At 46.2% G+C, this 17,449-nt stretch overlaps 2 long non-coding RNA genes across 2 annotated transcripts in view; one reads left to right on the forward strand and one right to left on the reverse strand.

The window, feature by feature from the left end:
- Window positions 1–6,296, forward strand: part of LOC310887051 — a 34,930-nt gene extending 28,634 nt beyond the window's left edge. The window contains exon 4 of the long non-coding RNA XR_014575626.1: window positions 4,621–6,296. This is a non-coding gene — a long non-coding RNA (uncharacterized lncRNA). The remainder of the gene's footprint in view (window positions 1–4,620) is intronic.
- On the reverse strand, window positions 757–4,627 carry LOC310887050. Its single transcript, XR_014575625.1, has 2 exons — window positions 4,448–4,627; window positions 757–1,954 (listed from the first exon to the last, which is right to left on the reverse strand). It is a non-coding gene; the product is annotated as an uncharacterized lncRNA (long non-coding RNA).
- Window positions 6,297–17,449: the final 11,153 nt, after the last annotated feature.

The following is a 17,449-nucleotide window of genomic DNA, read 5'->3' on the forward strand; positions in this document are numbered from 1 at the left end:
TCAATGCTGACTGGAAGGGCTCAGTGCTACCTTGTGGAAGCTGGCCGTTGGCTTTCCAAGGAGCATACATACCCTGTGGTGGTCTGCATTTGAAAGAAAAGGGTGTCAGCAAGTAGATTTTTTGAGTGCTTTTAAAGTCAGTCAAATAAAAGGGTGGGGGGGGGGACAGGGAGGGAGGAAGGACATTGATTAGGCAAGTAGCTGAGAAGTAATACAGAATAATTGATTACTGAAATCCAGCACTAAGTCTATCAAAGAAAGTAATTCCTTCTGGTGGTAGAAGGACGTTTTGTTTTTGTTTTAAACCTGCCAGACCTAATATTTTTGGGCATTCATCTCAGGGAGGTGAGGACTTCAAAAAGGCAATTACAATTGGTGAATGATTGGTGTTGAATGCAATGCTCTTATGCATCAAAATGTTTAACTGCATTAACCTTTGGGGATTTTACACAGATACCTTAGAAGAACCATCTGGTGTTCAGCCTGAAAAAATCTAAATTCTCCCTCAACTTGAATTTTATTTACATTCATTTTATTACAAAATAAATGGACCAAAAATTTTAATGGTGTTTTGCCACATTCTGAAGGTACTGTGGCAGGGGGTGTTGGAGGGAGGCAGGCATTGCCCATGGATGCTTAGAGAAAGATCCTTAAGGAAACGCACTGTGGTACATATGCCCTAAAACAAAGTTATATTCTGGTTTCTTGACTATACTATCCTAGAGATAAGATGACTGAAAGCAATGGTTACACATCTAATTTATCCACATTAGAGTTTAATTTCCTGCTAATAAGGTATTTAAGCCTTCGAGAAAGCAGCTTGCGGTCTTTGTAGACGTTTTAATTTTTATGTATTATGTAAAAAGTAAGTACATTTTCAAAATGGGCTCTTACTGGAGATTTTCAAGAAATATTCAGGTTATTAAAATGCTCAGTGTACTGCTCCTCTCCATTTCCCAGCATGCTTGATCTCTGGATGCTTGGCGTATCCAAATTTCCATGTAGTTTCCTTTCTTTGGCAGTGGGAAGCAGTTCCTCTTGTTGCTGATTCATCTCCATGTCTCTTGTGCTTCACTCCACTGAAATCTGGTTAGGTATGAGACAGACTCCGGTGGAATGAAGGACAACAGAACCCATGGACCGTCCTTATTTCACTCGGAAAATGCAGGCAAGCTCATCGCATGTTAATATACATCTTAGGGTAGTACAGCTGGTGCATCTGCAATGTTCAAATTCTACGTAGGAGGTGTGAAACTGTCTACAATCCATGCTCGTGGGAATGTAAGAGCCTGAAACTTTTGTTTGCTCACTGATTAATTTGTTTCCTCTTTCCCTCTTTTCAATCTTTTTAACTTCATCCCGTAACAAGTTGCCAGGTATGATTCGTAATGTTAACTGTGGGAAAAACTTTACCAATGGATATGGCAATTCTCCATCTTTTGAAGGTCTTAAACTACTGAAAGCTTCTCCAAATGATATTCTGTAGCTCTACTGATGGAGAATCTACGTTTTTTTAAGAGGGAGGTTCAACAGGATAATGTTCATAGTCCCTTCCGGCCTTAAACCTCCGAATCTACAAAATCCAAAGAATGCAGATAGACAATTTTCTTCTACGTGCCTGGCCATATCTGCAATACTGAGACTGTGTTAAGCTACTACTTTCCTTTAGCCTAGGTAGGGGAGAAATAATCTTTCTTATGAACGGCCCCACATGATATGGTAATTGGAGATGGATGCTGGAGGCTTCTTGTAATGCGTGGGCAGGCAGAACAGGGAACACTCTGCTTGTCCTAACATGGTAGTGTCAACCTACCACTGCTCTTGCACACACCTTAGCGCATCTGGGAATTTATGCTATGGGGGTGCCAGAAGCACTCTGAAGATGCAAAGCCCTAAGCTAAGCGCTGTCCAAACCCTCCAGAAGACGTTAATCTTCTTCCAAAGAGCTTCCTATCTGTGAAACAAAGAAAAAAAAAAACTGTTAAAAATATATTAAGTGCCTCTAATATACAAAGTGGACTCCAAGTGCCTAGTGAAACGCAGGGTCCAGTTCTGACTAGCAGCAGGCTTTGGTATTCCCAGGCACTTGATTAACTTAGGAAAATTTCAAATTTAATTTGCTTAAACTTTGCAGCTTAGGAAAAGATTGGTTGGAATGCAAAAACTTGAATTGAAGATAAACTGCAATGCTTGGCTGCACTTAAAAAAGAAAAAAAAAGAAACCCGCTATGGAGGTGCTGATAGAGGATTTAGCAGAACAAATAGCTTAGGGTGTTCCTCTCACTTTTTCTTTTCCTTTTAAACATAAACCTGCTGTCTGCTGCTGCATTGAAGCCTCTCCCTTTGCTTTGTCAAGACATGTTAAAAGCTTTTGGATAAGTCCTGAGAAAGAGTGGCCTAGGCAGGAACTCATCAACTGAAATTCCTCTATGCAATCCTGGCTTATTTGAAATGCCTTTTATCAGGCAAGTTGCAACGGGCTTTAGTGCCATAAATGCCTAATGCACAGCTTCCAGCTATTAACCGCTTGGTGCCTGGAATCCACTTTGCCAGTATGCCTTCAAGAGAAAAGGAACAGCTGCAAATCTGGCTTTGGCTTTCTTTGGGAACAGCTCAGATTGTGAAGTAAAGGTGCATATCAACAAAGCCTTACATAAAAACATGGTAATAAAAACCTGAAATACAAGCTCTGGAGGCCTGTATCTGACTGACTACCCCTCAATCTTGAATAACCAATTTAAACTGCATTAAAGGTGAACAGTATTGGCTTTTTTTAGCTTTTTTAATTAGACACCACTAGGTCTTTGCTTCTCCTTGGGGAGAAGTCTTAAGAGTCAGGCTGCAGTCTGCTGCAGGGATCTCCTACCTGGGCACCAGCTGCGATCCACTGCGTCCTCACAAGTGGCAGACCTTTAAAGGTCAGATAAAATGTAGTGGACTTCTCTGAACTTTAATGTGAGCAAATGTTTCTATATTTCTGTGTCTACAGGGGGACTAAGAGATGCACTGACCAAAGTTTGTAGCATTTCTATTGTATTAAAAGGACTTTGCATTAGGCCCAGTGATTACAAGCCCTTGAAATTTTCAGTCCAGTACCCTTCGTGCTCCCAAAAGTGCCCGTAACTGGGATTCCTGTTTAGAAAAGTATATGATAACCTGTTTCACTGTAACATAAGCTTGCATTTAAAATTAGCATCAGTGAAACTACTGTCTGAAGCTGCGACCAAGTGAGACTTTCCAAAGCAATGCATTGCTACCCTTACCTGATTCAGCTATGTCTGAAAATGCCCTTTGCCCCGGCCTTTTCTAGGAAATGCATTCAAAGCGCAGTCTGTTCATTCTGGGTTTTCCACTGGTCTTTTTCACTCTGGTGCTGCTTCACACTTTTCCAAAGCCTTTGTTTAAAATCAGCTGCTATTGGTTTTTAGAGGTAAAACAGCTTTATATTCTCTTAATTTTGAGCCAGTTTTACAACACAGTAATTTAAACGTGGTCAGCTATGCAATTGTGCGTTGCTCGTTGCAGAGGAACCCGTTCTTACAGCAGTAGCTGAAGTCATTTACAAAGCTCTGGTTCTGTTTTAAGTGACTGAGAAGGCCTTTGGACTCTTCTCTTTTGCTAGTACTTAGCAGCCAGAGGAAAGTAGAAGTGCACAGCAGGGGAAGAAGCATCCTCAGGCCACTGGCTCCTCTGATCCCAGAGATAAGCTCTGCCTGCTCAGGAGAGCGCTCAACTACCCTCATGCTTCAGCATCCCTAAAGCCACACGGCAGTATAGGAATTTAGGACTTCAGAGAACTTTGCAAACATCATTGAGCTCATGGTTGTTTAAACTTTTCTAGGGAAAAATAACAAATTCACATTCTCAATAAGCTCTCCAATTTTTCATTGTATCTCTGGATAGATAAGAAACCATTTTTCAAGTGGTTTGCATAGAAAACTATGAGTTAAAATCAACTCACTGAAACTAAGCTAAACTTTCATATACGGCAGATCAAACCTGTTATTCGTTGCACCGATATAAATCCAGAGCAACTCCGCGGGTTTTAATGCAATTACATGGCTCCTAACGAGCACCAGTGTAGTAAGTGTTCTTAGGGGAGCTCTCAGTGCATCATCAATTGATGCTCTGAATAAGTTAGCTATTAATTGCAACAACTTAAAACACCAATAAGAAACACTAAAGATGTTTGCAATTTTCCCTCTTTAAGCCTATTTCTTGGCCTCAGCTTCCAGACGGCAAAGGGCAGCGGCTCAGGTGTTGGTACTGAACAAGCAGTGTGTGTCTCTGCTGCACGAGCAGGACCGATACCACTGGCTGCAGCCGTCTGCATCCTCCTCGTGCCGCAGCCTTCCAGAGAAACCCCGGCCATGCGCAAAGCCTCCCAGCCACGCCGCTCCCCCAGCTCCAAGCTTGGTACGCTGCGTGTGCCCCGCTGTGCACTCACCTGTCTCGTTAACTAGGCACAACTCCCGTCTGGCAACTGCTTTACTGAACCCTTCAGCCGAAATAAAAAAACTCGAAAGAGGGCTATGGAGACAGGGAACTAAAATAAAACAGCTGGTAAATAAGACTGTTAGTGGCTATGGTTTTCTTCTTTTTCTTCCTTCTGTTGCGCAGAATTCCAGGGGAAGTGGAACAAACGGGAGGAAAGGAGAGCTCCCTCGTTGGGTGCACCAGGCTGGCTTGTGCCAGCGGCAGGCAGCGAGCGGGAAGGTGCAGGAAGGAGACTTTGGGCGAGGGAGAACACGGTAGGAAGAGGAGCGGAGAGCGGTGGAGAGGCACCAAAAAAAAAGCGTAAGGGAGGGGAAAAAATCTTTAAAAAGCGCTGGAGCGGGCGAGGGGAAGTTCTGCCCACTTAAGGTGGTGTCCCCAGGTGCAGTCTTTATTTGCGCGCCTGCTCTGGGGGCTCCGCGCTCCCGCGGGCGCAGCCAATGGAGAGGGCGCGGCGGCCGCGGCTCCTCCCCGCGCTCAGCGCCCGCGGCCTCCTCCTGCGCGGCCTCCCTGCCTCCCTGCTTGCCTCCTTCCCTCCTGCGAGCCCTCCTTGCCTCCCTCCCTGCCTCCTTCCCTCCTGCGCGGCCTCCCTCCGCGCTGGGGCCGGCTGGGTGCGCGCCTTCCCCCAAGCGCGTCACCTTGGCGAAAAGCGCGGAGCAGCCTCAAAGGAGGCAGCTGCGTTGCTTTTGCATCTCCAAAGCGAAGGTTTCAAGGTGTCTTTTGCCCTTAACAGGCTTAAAAAAAAAACCACAAAACATTTATACTGCAACAGACCGGTTCAAAAGGAAGCGTTCGTATTCTTCTCAGATCACACTGCCTAATTCTTGTACTTGCTTTCAGCATAGCAGATGCTTCATTTTGGTTTTCCAGAGCTTGCTAAGGACCTGGAAAGCTTGTTGCAGAGCTAGCTCTGGAGCATGCAGCATATCGTGAGATCGAGGTCACAGCACAATCCCTGTAAGCTATGGAGGAGGAGATCTGTAAATAGTTTGGCTATAGGAACTTTGGGACATCTGGGCATGTCTTTCAGAGTGCTTCAGTGCATTCATCTCAATTCTAGCTCTAAAGGAAATCCATTTAAAAGGAGACTCCAAGTTAACTTGTGTATTTTGCAAATCCCTTGAGTCTCTTTCTTTATTTCTAAACTTTCATCCTTGACTTCCTTACACGGGGTCCAACTGACCCATGGAATTCCTCTTGCTCTAACCGGTCGGTCAGTCTTCAGTTTGGAAACTGCAGCCAGCACTGGATTTCTCTTCCCTGAGGGTTTGGGGCCCCACACTTTCAACCACATTTTGGGCTTTTGTCACATGCCCAATGGGTGCTTGTGGTGCTGAGCGGGCGCTGAGCTCCTGGGGTGGCTGGGGCAGGGTCTGGCCTTCAGCCTCCCAAGCCATTGCTGTGGGAGTGCTCTGCAGGCCTGGCTCGCAGTGTCCATGCTTAATATTTTGCAAAAATATTCTGGAAGGCAAACTTCTTCTGGATTTTTAAGTCTCCCAATCTACAAAAATAAAAATATTTCAGTAAGCTTGCCATTTTAATACAGCAGTGTGTAGGTAACTGAGTAAACATTAAAAAAAATCCTGTCTATTTCTTTGTATAGTGCTATTAGTACCATTCTTCCTTGCTGTTTCCCACATAAGGACTGCTTCTTTTGTTTGTTTATTGGGTAAGCTGGAGATTCAGAATTCAAGCTGCTTTGGTTAGGACACAGGTCACAAGGTTTGTCTTTAATTCTGATCGTGCTGAATTGCACTTAGCAGCAGTATCCATCATGACTACCCACAATTATAAATAAAATGCTTGGATTTTTGCCACACTTATTTAAAATGTCAGGTTGAACATGTCAGCCTATAAATGTGTTTGCTAGAGTACTTCTCAAGAAAAGGAAGTCAAGGTTTTTCATACATGAAATATGCACTGTAGATTATCACTATTGGGGTTATTTTTTCATGCTTATTGTACTTATTGCTACCTTTTATTTTCTTAGGGCTCTGTGAAACAATAAGCCAAGGGCTTATTCATAAAACTCAGAGTTTTACGCTGCTGCACAGTTTGAAGCTAGGGCAGTAGTTCTCCTAGATACAAATCAGACCTTTATTTGCTACTGTAAAACAATAAAAATCTTTACAATTTACAACTACTACTGTCAAGGACGGGTATGGTGGGACCGGCTGCGGTGCGGATAGCTTGGTAAGAACATAACGCTGTTCCGTGGTACCCAGTCATTTCGACTGTTGGTGCCCTTAAGCTCTAAACATGTACCCGTTAGGTGGAAAAAGTTGCCAACACATCATAAAACTGCTGCTGCAAGCTCCCAAGCCTTGCTGATGGAAATATGTCAGGGGATGAAGGCTCTTCCCTGCCGTATCTGAAAGGCACATTCCACCACCGGTTGGCTTCCAAGGAGGAAACCTGTGTGGTCTTGAAGGCTTGTCAGCTTTGACCTCTAAATTTGTCCAATAAATGAAATCAAATTATTTACTTGGTCTGCAGGTCTGAGACATCAAACACAGCAGAAGAAAGCTCAGGGCCACGTCTCTTGAAATTGCCTACTGTAAATTCAGTCCACAAGCAGGCAGAGAATAATTACTTGATGTTTTTCTCCTTTCGCCTCCAAAGTTTATTTATGATTGGTGAAAAACTGCTCTGTAAAGCAACTGCTTACCTAGGAGTAAAGATTAAATAGAGCCATCAGACTCTGCATTCTTAATATTTCCTATCTCTGAAAAATGAACCAGAGGGGAACATTGTTCACTTTTATTTTGCATCCTTTCTGTGACTGCTGTGCTGCAGCATAACCGGCCTGCCTGCACCCTTTCTCCCTGCAGCACTTACTCTCCTTCATGCATAAAGTGAAACAGTCTTGTAACCTTTCTGAAGTGAGGCCAAAAAAATTGTGTTTGATCACAGGGAGCCGTCATCTCCTCTCTGTTCTCCTGCAGCCTGCTCAGACCGGACCTGTGGGGGTCCCTGGGGAGCGCTGCTGGCGGGTCTGTGGGAGCTCGGCTCGGTCGTGCTCAGTGCCGGGATGAGGGATGAACGTGTGCCTTCAGTCAGTCCATTTCTTCAACTGCTCTTGCTCCTCACAAGATGGGCATGTGCTGAAGCTTATTGCTCTGAATAGAGGGAAATGCTAGCTGCAAAGTTAAGACTGAAGGCTGTAAGAGAGGTCTTTGTATTCCAGAACAATAGCACAAAGGCAAGGTTGAGACTCCTCAGGTTTCTTTGAGGCTTATTCGTGTACCATCACCTACCACTTGTTTGATACTACAGCTCTATCATTTGAATTGCCAGTTAGTGTTATTTCTTTTTAAACCCAGCTTCACAGGCACTTTTGCTTTCTACTGATAGCTCTTCACAAATTTTTGTTCTTTGCAACGTGGCAGTACAGGGAACACGTGGCGTTTCACTATTCACACAGCCTGCTCAGATGAGTTCTGCCCTTCACTGGCATGCAGACATCTCTGCGGTGTCACAGGTCATCCATAGCAACTTTAAGACTACACGTCCTGGCAATCGTAAGGAAGAAGGCAAACTGTGCTGAAATGTTTCCAGGACGCTTGTCCTGACGAATCGCTTCTACGCTAAACAGCATTAGACCTGTAATGGTTTGAAATCGCCAAGACTTCAGTTGTGCTCCTCATTTAACAAGACATCTGTACAGAGGTCAAGCAACAGATGACAGGTTCCAGTAATTTTATTTTAAATATTCCCAGCCATAATTGCTTATTTGCAATTTGCAGAGGAAAGAAAACTGATTGCACCAACCTCTCTTGTCATCTTCACCCCATCCCCAGGCTCCACGCAAGTTTACATTCTCCCTTTCACTTCCAAATTTAAAAGAAAACACTGCCTCTATTCTCTTCCCATTCCCCCTTTGGCAATGGGAGTTGGCATTAGGTTACACACCTGGTTCTGCAGCTTAGTTAAATATCTGGCTCTTCCATGTTAATACATTTGTTTTTTTTCTTCCTTTAGAGGCATCCGATTTAACTGTAACATGTGTCCCTGGCAGTCCTGTGCATCTTTTTGGAGAGTTCAGTGTTAATGAGCCTGCAGCAGAACAGGAAGGCGCCCAGCTTCTCATCCCTTGGACATCCAGGGAGCAGGGCTTCTTCGTGCTCAAACTCCCAACTTCTGGCCACAGGGATTATATGGCAAAGCAAGCTGTTAGGACTTTAGGATCTTTTAGTCTCTTCTAGTTGTTTTCCCTTTGTTCTGCTCTTTCATCACTGAAGAAATAAGCAGAAAAAGGATGGAAAATAGAGAAAAGGAGGAAGAAAACCATTTTGGGGGTGGGGGGGGGATTTGATTTTGTCTTTGCAACAGGGACCATTTCTGTGAAAATACTTGCTCCTTTAAAAGAAGGAAGTTTCTGAGAAAAAATATTTGTATTTTTTTTTCTTTTGTGCAGCTTTATTTAGTTGCTTCAGAAGGCATCACTCACTTCAGATCCCACTGAAAATAGTCAACAAGCTGTAACCTGCTCTCTTGCTGTTGCTTCTAGGGGCTGTGCCCGTGTTTCAACAGAGCACTCTGGGTTTATAAAAGGATGCTGGTGACACATCGCATTAGCTCTGTGTTTTCCGTGAGTCTTTATGGGATGACAGACTAAGGCTGAGTTTAAGAGCATGCCTGGGGGGGCTGAGACACCGGAAAGGATCTTTTTGCTTCTGCAGTTCAGCAGAAAACTGGAAACCTCACTGTTCCTTCCATAGCATTTTTAAAATTTTGCTGTTTCAAGCTTACACGTTCTCAGAAGTATGAAATATTAGCCAGCTAAATCCTGATGCATTAAACCAAGAAAATGAAGGAAGCCCAACCTTTAAGGGTAGATGAGATGGTCTTTTCTGCTGTTTCAGTAACTGGAAGAATAAGTGTTAATGCAATGCACATTTATGTTGGTGAAAAAGTGACTTTTGACAGGAACAGCTGGGAAAAGTACATAAATTTGAGCATGAAAATGCCAGTGTAAATGGCTTTACATTGTCACAGGATGTAGTTGCATTGATGAAGTGAGGTAGTATGGACACGAAGCTGCTTCAGAAGACAACGAGGCACCTTTGTGCCAACATATCTTCTCCTGCTAGACCATGTGCTGCTGTCTGCTTATTCCTGTGCTCTCATGGCTGCACCAGTGGTACGAGGTCTGTACCAAAGCAGCGCGGTGGTGCTGGCTCCTGACGCTGCTGCGAGCACCTCTGGGGAGAGGAGGAGACTCAGCAGCTGCTGCCCTGTCTTTGCCGAGGCTTCCCAAAGGGGCTGTCATAAGGGAAGGGCTTAAATAACCTTCAAAGAAAATAATTAAAGATTGATTATACCATAATTGTTAAACAGTGTCCCAAGGCTCTGAAGGTAGCAGACCTTTCTTTTCTTCTCTGCGTTTGAAGATAAGAAAGAATGACCCTGCTTTAATTATTGGAAGGTTACTTGCATTTTCTTTGTCTGAAAGGAGCCCAAACCTGAAATTTATCGTGATGCATGCATTTCCACTTTAGAACGTAACTAAGCGCTGTTAAAATTTTGCTTGGTCTGGATTTAAAAATAGCAGCGTTGGAAGATGGATAAAATACAGGCTTTGGTTGTCAATTTCTCTCTTCATTTATTGGTTTCAGTTCTGCAATAATACATCGCTACCCAGCCCGTGCTTGTGAGTAACCCTAAAAGCCAAACAGCTCTATGCATGATGCAACAAATCAGTGCGTGGGACAACTTTAATGAGTCACGTTTTAATAATCAGTCAGGCCAACAGTGTTAAAAGTGTTTTGGCTGGGGTGACCAACTCAGGCTCATTGGTCTCAGTGCATTTGAGCATCGAAGTCCATCTCAAACCATAGTGAACAAAGATATTTATACCAAGTTCCACGTTCCAGGCTGGTGTGCTCCAGAACTATCAGACAAAACAGGGCCTGTGCTCACAGGTTGCTTCAGAATTAAAGCTCTCTATGCACACTTGGGTCTGCACGCCTCCTTTGATAGCAAGAAGGCAGAATGCTTCATCCTGCTGACAAGGCTAAGGCAACAAGAATTTAAAAATAAACCTTTTAAGCTGATGTAGGAGGCCCAAAGCCACCAAAGCGCTGCTCGGGAGTGTGCTTTCCAGCTTGGTGAACTGAGGGGAGGGGGAAGCAAGAGAAAAGTGAAGAATCTTGGCATCGACCCTCATAGGGAATGAACTTTAAAGCCACAAAGATGAAATTTCTAACTTTTCTGTAAATTTTAATGCCGTAGCGATGCACTGCAAGAAACATCTGGCCTTGTTGTAGCCATCATTCTGAGGAGGTTTCTACCTCTCCGTGCACAGCTGCATTTTAGGAGCCTGTTTGCGTGTTCCCAGGCTGGAGCCTTGCCTGCTGCACGCTCCCAACCAAATGAGATAACTGATGGCAGAAATTCAGGACTGAGGAGGGAACCTATCAGGAAGCTAATATAACTGAATCACGGGTACAGATATATGTCTACAGAGATCTGTGTTATTTATACTATAAAAATGTATAGAGAAGCATAGCACAGGGTGGAAAACTAAATTACTCAGAAACCTATTACCTGGAAAATACGGAGGTAATATTCCTCCCTCTGTTCGGTTGTTTAGAGCAACACTAAAAACTTGTATTCCACAAGAACAGGCATTTTAAGGAATCTGATAACTCTTGTGGGTGGCAGGGACAGAAGGACAGCTTCCAAGGAGGCTGCAGACTGCAAGCACAATATTTTTGTTTTTTATTTTAAACAAGGAAAGCGACGAACAACAAGCCACGTCTCTTTGAAAACACTATGGGCACACAGCTGTAGCTACGCCAACTGTAAATCACAAGTATGTCTGAGGAAGACAAATAAATTGTATTGCTTTAAGCCCAATATGATGGGAGACCCAGGCCCAAAAATTTCCCAGGGCCCTCACCCTCAGGAGAGTATCGATTCCTTGGTGGCTCCGCCTAACTGAGGCACACTGCCTGCTCTTTTAGAAGGCTTTTCCTAAAAGCTGTAGGATTTCGGTTTCCTTCCCCTTACCTGGCTCCAGCAGACCACTCGTGTGAAGTTCTGATCAGTGTGCAAATAGACGAAGAGAATATTGAATTCCACAGTTAAACAAACAAAGCGGAATGAGCGCAGCTCTGCAGCTGGTGGGCTAATGCTGGAGCTCGGCAGCCCGTTGGTACGCAGGGTGCTGCAGTGTGCGAGGCTGAGCTTAGGGTTTCAGGAGCAGCTGGCTCTGACTTCTACCATGTTCCTATTTAGGGTACGGATGGGAACGCTCCTGACAGGTCTGGCATTATTTGCAGATGGAGTTTTCCCCCAGTTCTTGCAATTAATCTATTTGTGATTTCATGCAGGTTAGGTTTCATTTCCTGCAGTGGCACTTTCGTTACCTTAGCATGTGCCAGCACGTTCCTTTCAAACAGATGCGTTTCTTCATTATCATTTGAAACAGCAGCTCCTCTTCCTGCAGCAAACCTCGGGCCTCCCAGAACGGAGAAGATGTAGGAAAGCTGTGTGCTCAGAGACTCCCTGCTTGTGGGACGGGCTGGCCAACGCCGATAAGGATTATATAAAGCAGTCGGCGTAGGTGTGCATCACCTGGAGAGCGCTTCTTCCACCGTGCTGGGAGTGCTGGTCGCTGTAAGGAGGGGTGTGAATCCCAGGAATCCAACCCTGGGCTCAAAGCAGTCCCTGTACACGGCGGCCTGTTCCCCTTGTGTGGCTGGGGCGCAGCGTGCCGGGAGAGCCCTCGCGGCCAGCCCTGGGCAGCCCCTGCGCCAGGCAGAGGTTCCCCTTGCAGCGGGACCGAGGGTGTCCTCCAGCCACATCAGAGGTCAGAGTTTTCTCGAAGGAAAGCAGAGGGTGCCACAAGCAGTCGTAGAGCCTCGCTGGTGGCTTTGCCTTTTTTGTGCCAGTTTCTAAATAACGGATTTGGGCATAAATATCTTCCTTGGGAAACCGTGTGCATTGCTGCACCGGGACGATGCAGTCGCTGTTCATGAGGACGTTTGTGTTCGCAGTGCAGTGACACCAGCAGTTGTCCTGACTGCCATCCATATGGCATCCTACAAGTACCACCAAAGCTGAGTTTTAAAATGGGGTAGTGAAAAATACGAGTTTAGTTTGGATAAATATCCTTGGCTTCTGGAGGGTTTTTCATACCGTTTGAGCCTTTTCTGATACTTTTTTCTAACTCTGTTTACTGGCAATGTTAAGTCAGAGCATGGCAAAACTGGGTTTTATGGCTTGAGCAAAGCTGAAAACACCAAGAAGTGTGTTTTCTGTTTTCTTTTTTTTTTTTTTTCCTTTCTATTTTTACTGACTGAAGCGGGTAACAACTTTTTACAGGCTTCTGCAGCCATTAACTATGCATCTGCCTGTGGCTCTGCGTGCTAGGGGAAGAGTCTCTCCCTGGCATTTGCCAGATGCAATTAAGAGAGCATCCTTGAAGAAGTGACCGTGCTGGGGACACGTTGCAACCCCCGTCCTGATCCAGCCCACCAGCCCACTCCCTCCTCCAAGCAGGCACAGAGCTCTCCCCTCGGCGTCTCCGTGACCCTTGTGCCCATCTCCATCCGTGGGACGCGCTCGTTTCCTGGAGGTCGGTGGCAGGCAGCCCTTCCTGTAAGCGCGCCCCGATGTGTTCCAGCACGCCGAGCTGCGCCGCTTTGTCAACTCATTCTTGGCCTTTTGTCTGCAGCTCAGAGCGCAGCTTGGGAGTAACCCGAGCCCTTCCCTTCGGCCGACGTGCAGGTACACGCTGCCTTATCGAGCCCCATCCCAGCCCCAGCCAGGGACACGCCTTTGGGAACGTTCCTTTCTTCAGCATTATTCAGCTTTGGGTTGTCTCGACTTGTTCTGCGATGCTCTCCGGACTAACCGTGCAGCAGCGAGGGAGCCGTGCGTGTGAGCTTTCAGTGCACCACAGAGTCCCCTCAGATCCAGGCCAAGTGGCTTAGTGTTCGATTGCAGGCGTGCTGCTTTGGTGTGCCCTACATGTGGGCTTCTGAAAAGCTGGGAAAATCCAGACACTGCCCCAGATAGCATGTATTAGGTATGGATCCCAGCTTTATTGGAGTGGGGTATGTTAACGTGCACGTTCTTTTATATGGTGTCTAAATCAATAATTTTTAACTTCAGGCTTCATTCTTCTGACCAAGTCCAGTCTTGGCAGCATTTAGGAACACACACATGGAGACTGGCAGCTGTTTAACACCGTCTGAAATTTGAAGCATGCTGCGCTGAAGGGAAAAATAATCATTTCCATTTCTAGCAGGTCCGCAGGCAACATCTCCAAAGGCAAAGTCACCTTATTAAGAGTCTGTGAAACTTCCCTTACAAACCCTGCGTCGTGTCCCACCTGGAAATGACCGGGAGAGGTGAAGCACCGCCACAGGCTGCTTGTGGGACCGCAGCACGGTCCCGGGCAGCTGTGATGCAGCCAGGGCTGAGCTCAGGTCAGGGCTGTCAGAGCTGGTCCCTCCAGCCTCCTCCTGGCCTCTGGCGTGTGGGAACGATTGCATCCCTCTGTTCAGAGCTGTGCATTAAAATACAGGATGGATGATTTTAATCGTTCTGCATAATAGCTGATGTTCTGATCTTCATGTAGATTGGGGGGAACAGAAGAGCATTCGTCTACGTGTGGCTTTAGTTTAGCAGGAGATGAAAGGGTTCAGAGAAATATCTAAAATAGATGCCTCAGCTTTGCTGGAGGTCACTGGGACTGAGGCCCAGCCAACGCTAATATTACTAATTGACTTATTTTGGTTAGAAGCGTGATGTTTTTACCAGGGCAGTTATTTAGAGACATCCCCACGAGTGGCAGGTTGCGAGCCGGCCGCACCCCGGTGGAACTCGCTCCCCCACGTTGACAAGAACGGGTCACGGCGGTGAGCGGCGTCTGCGGAACCCCAGACCTGCACCCGCGCCGCACGGACTGCCCTGCTCTGCCCACTGGGGTAGCTGGAGCAATAAAAAGCGGCTGGCAAGGTCTGAAGCACGCGCTTTAAGCTGCAGGCACCTTGCAGTGCTTTGCTGAACCAGGACCCGGACGGCCCCTGCGTGTTAGCCGTAACAGCTGAGTGCTGCTGGGCCAGCGGCCGCCTCTGCAGGGCTCGTGGCTCCCATCTGAGCTTTCCCCTGAGCCTTCTGCCTTTCCCACTGTGCGATGCATAACTGGAGGGCATATTCACTCACTGAGCAGTATCTACCCAAGTAACTTTGACCACACCTTGGGAAAAAAAAAAATTAAGAAGTGCAAGGTACTCTACTTGCAAATGATGGGCTGTTATTACCTTCCAGCATCACGCAAGCAAAAGACTTAAAAAGGGTGCTATGCACTAATCTACTCCTCTTGCATTATTTACTGTTGCAATGCATATTCCCATGCTCTGCTGTCTAAGGTGACATCTTAGCTCTGGATTTTTGATGACAACAATTATAATGAGATAAAGGAAGACAGGCAGCTCAGGTTTGATTGGGATCCCTTTGCCTTTTTAAAAATTGAAGATTTCTAACTCTCAGCAAAATCCCCGTTGCGTGAGCCTGTGTTTTACATCCTGCCTTTTTGCAGAACTTGGTCTGTAGGGGCTTTATGCAGGGTCCCAGTATGCCAATGTTCTGTTAATGATTTAGAATGAGATGTTAGATTCCCTTTCCTGATGTTATCTGGTATTTTCATGTTCTGAGAGGGCATTTTTGGATGTGCAAGAAACCAATGTTGAATATAAACACAGGCACTACTTTAGGGAATCTGTTTCATTCATGAAAGGGTGAAGGCTGTTTCACAGTTAATTTTGTTTGTTTCTTTGTTTGACAAAGGGATTTATCTTGATTCAGAATGGAGAGAAGGGAATTTTGCAGACATCGTAGGTGTTCCCAGAAAAAAACAAGAGCCACTGCTCTCCATCCCTTTGAAAAAAGTGCAGAATTCTTCCTTTGCTCCTGCAAAGCAGAGCCAGGGGCTGAGCTTGAAAGCAATCAAGAGAATTCACACCAAAACCGTGCTCCCTCCATTCAAACCCCTTTAGCTGAGGTTGGCTCTGTTCACTGCGAAGGAGTTATTCCAGATCTATACCAGCACAGGGAAGCAGAAGATAAGGCTGAAACCCTGCCAGTATTTTCATGCCCTGCCTCTGCCCGAGCCTTTCTGTGGCTGAACGTGGCTCTGGCTGGGTGTTCTGTCCAGGGAAATCTGCGGCTGAAACTGGAGGGGGTCCAGGAGGAGGGGAACAGGGCCGTGGCCCCTGCTCTGAGCTGCCAGGCTCTCGGCGGGGGCTCAGACCCACGTGTGGGGCTGTCCCCCTCCTGCCCTGGCTGTGAGGAGCTCTGCTGCACACGTGTGTTTGAAGGTGGCATAATGTGGCCCTTGGCTGGTCCTTGACTTCATTACAGTTTTGGAGCACCCGCCACCGATTTCACATGACTTGCCCTTTTCAAACAAATCTAAATATAAGCAGTGCTGGTCCACGGCTCACACTTTGCAGCAACTGTCCTTCAATATCACCAGCAACACCCAATGGCACAGCTAAGCTCTCATCCACGTTGAATTAATTTCTTTTTTATCTAGGCAGCGGACATGAAGCAACTTGCTTCATCAATGTATTGCTCTGGAATTACTGCGGCAGAGGCATCAGGCAGCCAGGGGAGTCTGACATCAGTCGCTGTCCTGCAGGTCTATGCAGTTTCTCAATCACATGCAAGCTGTTCTTTGTCTGTACTTGCAAAACCTCGCAAAGCCACTGGATTTGAGAAGCTGGCATTCACTCCTGCTGCAAAGCTACAATGAATTCGGCCCATCAGATCCCACGTTTGTGTTTTTCACTGTCTTTTCATTCTCCGTGTCGTGCTGTACCTGCCTGCCAGCGTGCCGCGAGCTGGTGCTTTCACAGCTCACCGAGGAGCTCTGCACCAGGCTCGTGTGGGATGGCAGCGTCTCCTGCATGCACCAGGTGATGGAGTAAGGTTTGCGAGCAGCTGCCTGGGCTCAAGTGAGTAGTTTGAGAGGCACAGCAGAGCTCAGCGCATGCTGACCTTACACTCAGGTCTCCCTTCCGCCGCAGGAAGGGGTGTAGGTGACGTGTAGGTGACACCAGATGTCCTTAGGGGACGGTCTCTGCCTGTGGCTGCCCACATTTGCTGCCTGGTGACTCACTGAAGCGTGTGATGTGAGCTGTGGAGGAGCAGTGCTACGGCCTCACCTTTGCTCTGTGTCTGTTCTAAGTCTGGTAAGGGAATAAGAGACACCAATATTCGCACCTCTGCTGCTCATTTATTCCTGTTGCAGGTCTGTAGCCGTACAGACTGCAGGTTACAAAACCACGGAGTATGTGCCTGTGTCCGAGGAGGCCGTGGGCAGCTGGGCAGGTCCCTAACACTACGAGCAGGCACTGATGTCTGTCTGGAGAGCACACAGACCTGAGGGAAAGAATCCCTTTTCGTCCCTTGTACGTATCCAAGCATATAAATAAAACATTGGTCCAATAGGCATTAGTGAAGGAATAAAAATCAGTACTTAAAATCTAACCAGTATTTTCAGGTTTTTATATATATATATATTAAAAAAAAATAACCCTGATGGGTATCATCCATTACCCGAGATACAGCACAACTTGTGGGATGATACGAGGTAGTCCAGGAGGTCTGTTTTTCCTTCTGAGTTCTGGGAGTGGAGAGTATGTTTTAAGGGGTTCAAGCTCATTTGTATTTTAAAGCTTCTTATTTGGAAGTGCAGGACCAGGGGCTACATCTTCAGCTGGCATAAATCTGCCTGGCTGCATGGAGATAAACTGATTTACGCTGGCTGAAGATCTGGCCCTGGATGTAAGAAATGGAAGCAGGTGGATGTAATTTCTCTAAATTTCCACTCAAGCTGCACATGCCTGGAGCATCAGAAATTGAACGGCACTTTCCCTAAGAGTAAAAAAGTTATTAGCTTCATATTTGTGTTAGTGCTTCGCTGCCCTCCCTCTTG

The sequence above is a fragment of the Anser anser genome (genome assembly GCF_964211835.1).
Source record: "Anser anser genome assembly, chromosome: 27".
NCBI classification, from domain to species: domain Eukaryota; kingdom Metazoa; phylum Chordata; class Aves; order Anseriformes; family Anatidae; genus Anser; species Anser anser.